General features: G+C 38.0%; 1 protein-coding gene across 1 annotated transcript in view; it reads left to right on the forward strand.

Annotated features, from left to right (window-relative positions):
• Positions 1 to 13,175, forward strand: part of LOC111572121 (protein kinase C and casein kinase substrate in neurons protein 1) — a 36,699-nt gene that overhangs the window by 1,737 nt on the left and 21,787 nt on the right. The window contains exon 2 of the mRNA XM_023275652.3: positions 5,441 to 5,511. The gene's annotated coding sequence lies outside the window, so the exon portion shown is untranslated. The remainder of the gene's footprint in view (positions 1 to 5,440; positions 5,512 to 13,175) is intronic.

Consider the following 13,175-nt stretch of genomic DNA (forward strand, 5'->3'; position numbering starts at 1 on the left):
AGATGTTATATGTATCTATTGCAGTGCTTTCCGCCCTTTATGGCTTGTGACCCCTTAATATGAAGCAGTATGTGTTTGTGACCCCACAGCACACAAAGTTTATGGTGTTGTGTTTCATTTGTATAGTCACCAAAGTGATTTCTGCAGCCCTGAGGAGATATTTGTTTGAAAAAGCCTGAAAAGAGTAAACACCGTTTTGTGATATGTTTTTTCCATTTCTTTATTATGCTTTGGTTCAAGACCTTCTTGATACCCACTCAAATATGTCCTTCGCTCCAAGTAATAAAAGCTGCCGGCACCAACAGCTGCCATTAAATATCTAGACACATTTATAATCAAATAGTGCTTTATTTATACACTTTTTAGTCCAATTTTAGAATATTTTTTCTCCACAAGGTTCTTGTACGTCTGCCAGCTGAATTAAATAAGGTAGAAGTTCTTCTTCTTTTCTTGAATGAAGTATGTGTTCTGTAGAAGATTATGTATCTAGTTCCCTAAGTTATACATTGTCAAAAGTATCATGATATATTGACGTTGCCATAGAAAACAACTAAATAAGTACAACCCTGCTAGAAACTATAGTCACAAAGCTGATTTTATGCTTTAAATACAACAGTACAATTAATGTGTATTTGAGTTATTATTAAACTCACTACTATTCCTACTCTCTCTTTGAGACTTTAATTTCTAGAAAAAGGTAATCTTCTTTGACCTTCTGTGGTGCTTACAACCGGTCTGTGGTAATATTCACTTTGTGTTTTCATGCTTCACTAATTTTGTTTTTTGGCTGTGGCAAGGAATGTTGTCAGGATTTAATTAGGACTTGCATTCATGCAACCAAAGACTAGATGTGCGGTTCCCTTTAATCATTAATAGAATAGCTGCAACATTAATACTATGTATCATAAGGAAGGTTGTTGATGGCAAGCTTAAGTCAGGAAGTGAAAATGTAGCGGTTTTAGAAAGTTTTGCTTTAGGTTGTTTTTAATCTGATTCTGCTTTAGTTTGGCTTCTTTGGCCATGACCATAATAACTGGCAAAGGATTACTATGAGCGTGGGATTTATGAGAAGCACTGCAGTTAAAGCTGTTTTCATTTTATTGTTTGTTTTTCATTTCATTGTGAAATATTTGAAATAGATGGCGTACTTCTGACAAGTCAGGCTTGCTTTGTTAAGTGGAAGGAATTAAAAAATATAAGGTAAAGCTAAACACAATAACATCCTAATAACAAATATCAATTGTGCTGACAGTAGTACTTTCAAGTGAAATTTCTGTTACACATTTTGTTTTTTGTGTTTTTTAACAAAGTGAAAGCTAATAGAGGAATATGTGCAGAATACTGATTTGAGAACATTACATCCAAATAGTCCAAAAGAGGTTTCACTTGATTCTGTCTCCCACAATATAGCTAGAAATGTGGTGTTTGCTCGTGTTGGCGACCTTTTTGTTGTTGTTAGTCTTCAGTGTTTGTGGAACATCATGTGCGAGGGAAGGAGGACAGGAGGACAACGTGTGAAACTGTGGTCTTCTTTTTCTTTAACCTTCTATAATGTGTTTGCTGATGAAAGGGTTAAAGGCTGCTGCTGCTCTGTTAAAAGAGGAGATAGTGCTGTCTGACAGGGTGTGAAAAAAGAGGCAACATAAGAACAGAGAGTCTGAAGGGCAGCCGAAGTGTCTCATTTCTCTCCGTGCAGAGGAGAACACACACCGGGAAGACTCTATCCTCGGCGGAAGATTTATGACATTAGAGATTATCAAAAACATCTGCGGCGCTTTTCACACCACAGAAGGAATCTCATTTTGTTTTTGTGAGTCTGTTACCATGACTAGGATTTTAGAATCCAGAGGTATTAGCAGAAATATGAAAAACGCTAAGATTCTATTTATTTTAGAAAATACTGAAGGAAAATTCAGTTTGCTAATTGTGATATGGAGAAGATAAAGGACATCGGGGGCATATCAGTAGCTAAAATTTCTGCAGTTCTCTACTCATGCAGTGCTCCTTCCTTTTATGTAGAACAGTATGAATCAGGTTCACGTTACCTGATGCTTTTCATGCACTGTCATCACAACATGACAGTGTTTGCCCTTTCTGAATCATCATGTAGCCGTGGCTCGGCCTGAGGCAGAGTACGAACTCAGTACATGTCATGATCTTTTGGGCCATTCAAAATGGAGTCCTAGTGGTGTGCACGTAGAGAGTATACATCACTAGAGGTTTGATCAGTTGTGGTGTAAATGCTTAAACTTGACAAGGTTTGCTGATGTGTTTGTTCATGAACCTGTGAGTGCAGCAGTTTTGAGGTGATTGCTTTGAACACTAGAGGGTGTGTTCCTCATGGACATATTCAGAGAGAGAGAGAGAGAGGCAGGCAGATTTTCTTGTTTTTTTAACTGGGTAGCATGTTTCTATTAAGGGACTTAATCATGATATGTCTTATGTTGCTTGAGAAACTTTTAATTTCATTCTAAACTAATGTGCTGATATTTTTTTAATTGTTCTGACTTCATAATGTCAGATGTTTGCAAAACTGTCCATTTCAGTTTACCAGAGCCCAAGAGATCACCTTTATTTGTGCAATTTTATCTATTTAATTAATTGTAACATATAATGAAAAACAAGAACAAGCAAATGTTCACATTGTAGCAGCTTGAACCATATGGTTTAGCTTGAAAATGTATGTAAATAGTTTGTCAGTTATTAGAATTATTGCAGATATATTGTCTGTTAGTCAAGTAATTTCTTCTGGAAAAAAATGAAAAATGTCCATATGAATCTCCTGAGATTCCTGTCTTTAAATGTCTAAAACCAGTAAATATTCAGTTAATTGCCTCAAAAAACAAAGAAAACAAGCAAATATTTATATCTGAGAAGCTGAAGCCAGACAATTTTTGACACGTCTGCTTGAAAAATTATGTAAAGGATTAGTCTTTGTTGCAGGTTAATTGTCTGCCAACCAACTAATTGATCGATCTCTATCAAAGAATAGTGAAAAACATCTATTTCAGTTTCACAGTGACTAAGGTGATGTCTTCTTCAGTGATTCTGTATTTTATCTTGAACTTGTTTTTACTAGCTACTGATTTTAATTAACTGTTTTGTTTTATCTTATTGTATTTTATGTACAGCGTCTTTGAGTTTTTGGAAAAGCGCTTTACAAATAAAATTTATTATTATTATTCTTCATGTCTTGTTTTGTCAGACCAACAGTCTAAAACCACCCAAAATATTCATTTAATCGTCTCACAAGACCACGAAAACAAATAAATATTCACATTTTAGATGCTTTTTGACACTTTTTCTTTAACTGACCATCAAAACTGTTGCTGATTCACTGCTGCAAGCTGTTAAGTGATCAACAGTCCTTGTTGGAATTTGTTAATTAGGAGACTCTGTTTCCATAAAATTATAAATAGTCATGGGTGAAAAACACCAGCGGCATAAAGTGACCATGACTCAGCATTTTTACATGAAATTGTACCAGAATCAGTTAGATATGGTGGCAGTCAGGCATCACATATAGTTATCACAGCTCAGGCTGCTTCACTTGATGTGTGGGTTGCTTCATCACGGTTCTTGCCTGAAATTTTAGTCCGCCATCCATTATCTAAACTGCTTGTCATGTTCACGGGAGCAGATGCTCAGACCAGCTCACACTGAGAGGGAGAGAAGGGGTACACAGAGAGGAAGGTTCAGTCATGCTACGTAAATGACTAAAAACACAAATTCTTATAGACATTACACCTCTGAAGACAGAATAAGCTGAACTGAATTTGTTGTAGCCTCATTAACATTCTGCATGAAATGTCTAAGTATTAAAGACAAGATGGCTGAAAATGTTGTTGAGCTTATTATTATTTTCATTGTTGATTAATCTGTAAATTATTCATTGGATTTATTGGATTGCATTTTTTGAAAGGAAAAAAAACATTTAACCAGAGAGTAAACTGATGACTTCAAACTGTTTCATCATGTTATTTCCTTTTCAGCCTAAAACCAAAATGTATTTATTTTACAGTGTTATGACAGAAGACAACATATTTCTGATGTTAAAGCCAGTGAATGTTTAGGATTTTTTTTTCCCAACAACCAACTTAAATGAACATCAAAATGTTTTTAATTAGTTTTCTGAAAGCAGAATCATTGAGCAATTGTTTCATGTATGAGTAAAGCTGCATTTTGTGAGTTTAAAGCTAGAGTTTTACGTTGTATAGTTTAAGTTGTTTTTTCTTTAGATTTTATGATGCGACTTCAACATTTTCAACAAAAAACACTGGAATAATCAATGTTAAAAAAAGAAGATCTTTCTGATCCACAGAATGATCCCATAAACATGTTTTAATCAGTCATTGTATCACAGAGATAGATGGAGAAAAAAACCGAACCAATATTTAAACCTGAACATAAAACTTTTCCAGCACATAGTGTGCAAAGAATTACTTGGATGTGTAAATGACTTGCAGGCTAACTGAATTATAAGGTGTTACTTATGCTGACAGGAAATGCTGAAAAACTCATCGCTTTAGTTTAAAAAGACCCGGAGTGCTAATTGCCTTTACCTTTCCCAACACAGCTATACTGCTGTTTAAAGTCTCGTTTTGTCATCTTTGTGAGCAGCATGCATTGAAAGTGGAATGTGTTAGTGACAGTAGAAAGGTTACAGTTTGTAAAACTAATGCTGAACGCGTAAGTTATCTGTAATAACGGCTTTCACTACGCATCTTCCAGCAGATCTTCATAGCTCAAGGACCGCAACATTCTGAAAAACAAAAGGGGACTGAAGCACACTGACTATTTCACAGCCTTTAATTGTACAAACAGAAAATTTGTCACTACTGTGTCTTCATCAGATCATCTCAAAGATTTATCATCATTTATCATCATGTATTAATTATCGGCAGCATCATGCAGTTTGCAGTCTGTTCATCATTAATGAGTGCTATCTTCTGCCACATATTGTTAAAAAATACAAAGCATATTGCAGAATTTACACCAAAATCAGTCATTTCACACCATTTAGACCACAGTATATAGTCCTATTTATTGTATTTGAACATTGCATGTAAACAAGTTTGTTACTTGAGTCGTTTTTTTTTTGTTTTTTTTTAAACATTGGCTGGTTTATAAGTCTGCCAGCGTTAATTATGTACAACAGCTGGTGTATTCATGGACAATTATGAAGAAACCGAGGAATTATTAAATATTCCTCTCCCCACTGTGTCAGAGTTTATTAATCTCTCCTTGATCGTGATAGTTCAAAACGAAATTCAGCTAATCTCTTAATGTATCTGCCTCTGTACAACATAATTGGTGTTTTGACACATGCTGGACTGATTTTCATTTATATTCCCATTAGGAGCAGTTAACAGCACTTTAACCTACTGTTGCTTGATGTTAAAAGCACTGACCCCAGCATCTCATGCTTTTCTTTCCACAGGTGATCTCCTGCAGGGGACCAAGAGCTCTCTCTAAGGTTTATGGAAACCTGACCTCCCATTGGTGGAGAAGGTGAGTTGTCCTTGTTTTTGCCATCTGTTCTTTAAAATCCTCCTGTTCACTGGGGTCTCTGTTTAGTCTAAAGTTGTACAGGGATACCAAAAGGACAATGTCTGCAGAGCCCCACACTCTTTTCAGAACCGTTTTGTATCATGCTAAACACACCACTTGAGGTAATTAATAGCTCTTTGTCAATGGTTTTAATATTTCATGAGGGTGTCTCAATCTGTCGATGGGTTAACTAGAGGACAGGTCATCTTTGTTGCCTATTTGAGACTTTTATATTGGATTGCTCTTTAAGTAGTGTGTGTGTGAGTGTGTACTGCAAGATTAACATTACATATAGGATTACAGTGCTGCTATAGGGTTGCGTTTTAGCCTCTTAGCTACTCCAGTAGATTGTATCAACTGATCTGTAGTCTTCAGTAAACCATTTTGACTGTCAGTGTTTTCACATTTTATGTTTTTAGAAGAGATTATCTCAGATTGTGCTTTTATTATCTCACCAGGAGTCACTCTTACCGTCTCGTCTCACAGGGGAGAATGATTACTCTGGGGTGGCTATTGATTCTCCTTGCTTGATGTCTTTGTTTTGCGGGCATTATGGCAGAATTTCACTGCAGCAGGGAGGTTAAGCAGCTGTTTGATGACTGCAGACTGTTGTTTGTATATGCAAGACAACTCATCAGAACACGATGGCCCAGTTCAGAGAGGCTCCTTCAGGGATCCTGTGCAGTTTGAACTGGAAGAGGAAGCTGGGTCAGAAGAGTATATATAGAGTTCTGATTGGTAAACAAAGTCTGGTAAGGTTTAGTAGGGAACTAGAAAACACAGCTACAAAAGAAATGAATCAGCAATATTGTTCTCTCAGGTTCCTGAAACCACATAAACTTTCTGAACATGCCGTTGCTATCAAGTTACATCTTTTTTTTATCTGGAAATCTGCTTTGAGTTTTTGTTTATTCAAATGAATTTCATTTTATTGCACATTTCAGTAATATCAACATGACATATTTGTTAATGATATATCACCCGTTGATTTTTCAGCGAGTGACCTACACTTTTGTAATCCTCAATAAGGCCGTTTTGGTGAAAATCAAAGGCCTATTCAGTCTGACCAGTCGTACAAATTTCTGCAAAAGTCCCAATGAAGACACAAGTCTGAGGGATCACTGAACATTGTTCATGCCTAATTTTTCCCATCATAGGACACTATTCCTTCTGAATGTGCATAAAACATCCATATCACTCTTCAGTATTTAAAATAAAAGCAATAGATGTGTTGATTAAATCTAGATCGCAGGATTTCGAGAAATAAATGAATGTTAGTTAAATTCAAGTCAAACAAGGCCACAGAATGCTAATCCAGCTTGTCATCTGCTGGTAAATCTCTGTATGTTTTTGCAATAGACCAGAGTTTTAAATCTGGTGTCTGTGATTGGTTTCCCAGAGCTGAATGTGGAGGTAATCGTTGCAACAGAGACGGAGTAGGCTCCAGCAGCTGTTAGGCTTTTTTTGGAGAACCTACAGGTGTCAAGAAAAGTTTCTGATGTTCAAGATGGGAAAAAAATTGACTGGGTTCAGAGGAAGAATTGTCGGGACTGGCATTAGAAGCACTTGTCCATAAAATTACTCTGTCTGCCAGAAGTAGCTGACAAATATTCTGCACTGCAGGGTCAAAAGGAGGAGATTGTGTACACATATGAATAACTGCTACATGAAAGTAACCGCGTTATTGGAAATATGAAGAGATGAATAAGAGAATAAAACTGCTCATTTTATTCAGTTAGTTTAATATATGAACACACCCACACCCTGCTGCACTGGCTATATGAATTTAGAAAAACATAGGCTTGCAATATTTTAATGTCAGATTCAAATATAGAATTGATCCCTGCTATTCATGGTACCTGCTAGGAGAGGTCAGTTGAGCTCAGTGGTTGGTTTTTACCTTCAGGCTGGTCAGACGTTTGTTCCATAGAAACATTTGTACCACTCTTATTTATTTTTCGTCTTTCCTCATTTAGCAACCACCAGCATTAGTTTGGCTCATAATTTAGCATAAACATCCAACTCTCTGCAAGCCAAGCTGGCAATGTCTGTTGTCAAGACTGCTCCTAATAAACAGTGCAGGAATGCAGCGATATGTGCCAAATTGAAGAATTGTATGGACCCAATTAGAAGTTCTACTGATTTTTAATGTGCTTCTGCTTGTCAGGGTTTCAGAGCTGAATTTGTGCTTTTTAAGTGCTGAGTCACACCTTCAAGCAATCAAATGGCAAATGAGTCGTACAGCAAACAAGCCCAGGTCCATCAGCAAGCACCAACCCTTAATTTGAGTCTTAAGACTAGTTCTTGCTTTCTGTGTCCATGTGTCAGCAAAAGGTACATGTGATGTAGATTTCATCATCCAAACAAGTCCACAAGGATCCGAGCAGACCCTCCATGGACATCCATCTGCTGCTCCAAATTTTGTGACCATGCATTGCTATCATGCCGACAGCGCATGTGCTCAGAAAAGAAGCGGTTCTTTAAACTGATATTGGTTTAGAGGAGGTGCTGTACAAGGAGATTCCATCCTCCACACTTTGAGAATTCATCATTCAAAGAGATGTAATTGAACTATTTGCTGCCAGACTTTGGAGGAACTTTAGTTTGTACATGCTTTTCACTGACAGAACCCAAAGACAGAACTTCTGTGCTATGTCCTCACATTGTGCTCGGCACACCTTTGCCAAAATGATACAATGCTACAGCCAAATCTGTAACTAACTGTCACAGACAGCCATTTAAAAACATCCACAAGAACCACATGCAGATTTCTGTGTTAGAATTAAGGGAAAATGGGACTGTTTGCGTAGCAGACTGAAAGCATATCTATTGTAGTCTGAATAGATCCATGTGCTTTCCACTTTTAAAGTCCATATTGGTCATGCAGAAACCAAAAATTGACCTTTACATCTCCAGTCTACAGTTCTGTCACTGAGCACATGAGAGAATCGGTTAGTTACTCTGCCTTAATGGCCTCTGGGTATTAGAGGCGGGTATAAATAGGGATGTAAGGTGATTACAGTCTGGACACTCAGTTGACATATCTGTAGACAAACTGGTGTTGCTGCTGTTTTCTCCTGTCAGTATCCTGTTATCTTGATCATAGTTAGAGGTATAATATTTATTATTTCCACATAAAGATGTCTAAAAAATTACTAGGCTAATGTTATATACTGTGTATTTTGTTGACTTTTGTATTTACATTGTCCAAAATATTTTAAAAAATATTAAAACCCAAAGTAATGGTGTGCTTCATTTTAGTCACCTGAATTCATGCAAATTTTAAGCTAAAATTAAACCGTCCACATGATCAGTTAATCAGAATCAATTAATCATTATCATGAATTAGATACAGTGGACATTTTTCCATAGGCTAATATTCACGGACACGTAACATCCTGGTAAACTTCATCTTTGTCTTGGTTACATGAGCTCTGGCCAGAAGCCATTAACCTACAGAGGAGTCTCTGTCATGGTGGCCTATTGCTAATTAAACCACCACAATGGTCTCTGCTTGCTAACATGGAACTGCCTATAGTCCAAGCGCCAGCCTCATTTGATTGCTGTAGTATTAGTAGAAACAAATGAATTGCAAATAAATCGTCTTCCGTCTCACGAAACAGTAAGAGGCTCCACCTGGCGGTGACCAAGTACTGCAGCTAATGTACAATACATTTTCTGACATGCATGTACTTTGTGCTTTCTGTCTACAGCAATTAATCTTTTAATGATTAGTCATTGGCACTCCAAGTCATCTATCGGTGGTGCTGTATCCCCTTTACATCCCCCTGCTTTGTGCTTACTAGTTAGCATATATAGGCATGGTGGGGAACACAGAAATATATATACAGTATGAACCTGTTTTTCGCTGAAGCACAAAGTCGCTGTTACTTGATCTTTCCAAAATGCAAAGTGAATGTAGCTGATAGTGAGAGACTTCTGTTTTGCTGTGTAAACAAAATCTTAGATGCATTTTTATCTCTAAGAACATAAAGTTTTCAAAAACTGTTAAAAAGCATTATGTTCAGCCATTACATGTGTAACATTTACTTTAGAAGGTGTACCAGACTTAGTTTCACAATTAGATGGAGCTCCAACATTTAAAAATCTGCTTTTTTAAAAGAATATATGAGCTATTGTATGCATTTTAAGATATGCAATGCATATCCTTTTTTACTTGAAATCATCTGCAGCACACTCACCCTCTCCATAACTCCACCTCCCACTCCCTCCACTTCTTAAACGTTCTCATACACACATGTACAGGCGATGCATTTTCAGGCAGCCCATCAGTATTCAAAGCAGCATCTGGCAGCTAAACGATAAGAAAGCGGAAAGCTGGTGTTTGGAGAGCTGCATTCCCAGATTGACTATTGCTTTGCTATTTACTCCCTCCATTCCTCATGTGTGCCTGGACATCAGGAGAAACTGGACTGGAACCAGGGCCTCCATCCTCTCCGCTCCATCTCGTAGCCACTGCTGCATGTGTGCAGTTCATTCCTTCATCGCCAGCCATCACAATATGTCTGTCTCCCCCTCCTCTGCTCTGCTCTGCTTCTCCTGTCCGTCTCTCTTGGCCCTCCCCTTGCAGTTTTTTCCCCCTGTCTTCACCACACTGTCACCAGGAGGCTTGTGGCAAGAGGCTTCAGAGTTACATAACCACTGCAGCAGCGCTCGGGACACTGTATTAAATCACAGCAGTCACAAGTGTGTATCTGTGTGCGTGTCTGTCCGTGTGTGTGTTTATATGAGCTGCCTATTGTGAAATTTATATTTCCGCTTAGCAGCTTTGCGGATGGATCTGGGAGGCTGTCATTCAGCAATCTTTTCCACTCCATCTCTCTCTGGTGCTCCATCTACAACTCTTTTGTCTGTTGATGGTAAATGTCTTCACAAAGCGTCTGGCATGGCAGAATTAGTTCATTAGGGTAGTAGGTGGGTGCTGCAGTGTTAGCTTTCCTATCATTAATCAACATTCCAAATCGTCTCAGTTACTTTAGGAATTTGAATAACAGATAATGTAAACATCAGGTTACTGAATTATAAAGTATCAAGAAATAATGACTCCATTAAAAAGTACTATTCAACTATTTTTTCAGACAAAATCTAAAGTATTAAACACAGCAAACAGGCTGCAATCTTCCACAGTAAATAGCCTGTATTGTTGAGATCAGAATAATGATGGAGTGACTTGTTCTGTGTAGTTATGTGAGTGTGCTTGTTTGTCTCTCTGTGTAGCTCTGTGACAGACTGGTGACCTGTCCACAGTGTCCCCTGCCTTCACCCTAAATCAGCTGGGATAGGCTCCAGCCCCCCGTGACCCTAATGAGGATTCAGTGGTGTATAGATAATGGATGGATATATGGACTGTTAAACTGCTTCATATTCTGTCTCATTGGTAATACATTTTTAAATGAATGAATTATCAACTGCAGTTAATCAATGAACAATTAATCATAAACATTGTTATTTTTTAGATACATTATTATTTAAATGTATCTAAACAGGGTAGAGTGCATTCATGCTAGCAGTTCTAAGAGGCTGTGTGCTGGCACAGTGATGCTTTGAGCTGGCAGTGACAGTGTTATCATGATGATGTTTACTATGTTTATCATCTTTGTTTAGTGTGTTAGCATGCTAACAGGAGCAGGTGGGAGGATGATGCGTGTCAAAGTAACATCCTCGTGACTCCCAGGCCCAAGATTTCCCACTGCATTGTGACAAGCGGATCAATGATATTCATTTCACACATCAGTGTATAAGTCAATGTCATAGTGCAAGGACTTTACCACCCGCCTCCCTAGTCCTTGTACCAAACCACATATTAGAGACTGAACTGGAGTACAATCTGTTTTATGGACTGTCTGACGACAGGCAGCATGGTGCGTCAGTATCCCTCAGTCCTTACCAGCTCCATATAACCTGTAGCTAACCACGACCTCTGACCTTCCTGTGGGTGAGCTGAGAAAGAGAACGTCTCCCTTCAGAAATCAGTGAAATAAAATACAAAGGATACAGGGGTGTTTTTTGTTGTTTACATCCCACTGCTGAGGAATTACTGTGTGGTCGGATGCTCTGAGCACTGAGCAATAACACACCTGGCTGACTCACTCGATTGCACAAAATAGATATTGATTAAAAATGGGAAACACTCAAGAAAATCATCCCCACCAGGAACAGCGATGCAGAAACTGGATTTTTGTACAGGGACCCTAAGCACCACTGGAGAAACTAGTGATCAGATAGCTGAGTCATCCTGTGCTTGTTTGAATGACGCAATGACCCACACTGCTAGCCTGCACATTCAAAAGCTGATATGGATTGGGATGTTACTTTAGAATATGTCGTAGCTGCGATCATATGATGACAAAACAAATCTGAATGAAATGTGTAGCTCTTCTGTGGATATTTATTTACAGAACATCTGATGAGTTTGATGTTGGAAGCAGAGTCAAAGTAGCATCCTGATGCTACAGTTAATAAGAGTCCTGCCTTTATTACAGTGGGAATGTGTAGTTAATGGTGAAGATGAGGCCCACACTCATCAGTTTGCTCCTTACAGACGTGATGTTTTGAATTCAGATTTGGTATTTTACTACTTGCCACACTAGCACTGCTACAGATGATGGTGTCAGATGATCCGGCACTTTGTTCCAGACTGAAATTCTGCACAGATGTTTTTAGTTACCAGATTAATTGCAATGAATTTGTTATGTCATCATGAGGTTCATATTTTTCTTTTTCGAGATAAATGTTGACAACTGTTTGATGCATTGCTGTGAACTTTAATTCAGACATTCATGCCCACCAGAGATTATAATAACTGCTGATGACTTTTCATGTAGTTCCACCAGCACGTCAAAGTTTTTGTCAGTCCAGTGCTTTGGTTTCTCAACAGCATGTCCATCAGGCTTCGTTGTGTTTGCTAAATGTTGGATTTAGTTTCACTTTTTCAGATCTCTCAGAAATTTGCCTTGCATTACAAGGCATGTGCTGCTTCACATAACAAACTAACAACTGTTATATGTAGGATGTTTAAAACAACAGCCTCTGAGCCAAAGTGCTTTCAAGTAGTTCCATGTCACAGTGATATGAAACAAACATATAGAATACTTCATAATGTATTGATGATCAGAGAGCAAGTGGAGGCAGAAACATACTGACCCAGTGAAGGAAAAAAAAAAAGCAATTCTTTCACTTCCAGTAATGCTGAATAGGGCCGAAAAAATTAAATGAACATTAATCAAAATAATGATTTTAGCTTCGCACCATTACATGAACACTATCTACTGTGGCATTTACGCTTAAATATGCGGTCTTCTCGTGAAATGTAGAGCGCACCTACATGTACTGTTTTTCAGAAAAGACTGCATGTATAAAAAAAAAAAAAAAAAAACACTTGGTTTCATCTGGGACAAATTTGACAGTAGATCGCCCTGGTTTATGCTTTTCAAGGTCATTTTTGGTCACACACCTGTCTGAGCACTGCAGCCACCGAGCAGCAGCTACCACAGTCTGCAATGTGGGGTGTTTGGGAAACAGTGGAAAATGTGGTGTGTCTATCAATAAGCAAATGTTCAGCAAGTGAGGGGATTTGCCTGTGACAAGGTGGGAGATGCTACCAA

This window comes from Amphiprion ocellaris, chromosome 8, assembly GCF_022539595.1.
Source record: "Amphiprion ocellaris isolate individual 3 ecotype Okinawa chromosome 8, ASM2253959v1, whole genome shotgun sequence".
NCBI classification, from domain to species: Eukaryota; Metazoa; Chordata; class Actinopteri; family Pomacentridae; genus Amphiprion; species Amphiprion ocellaris.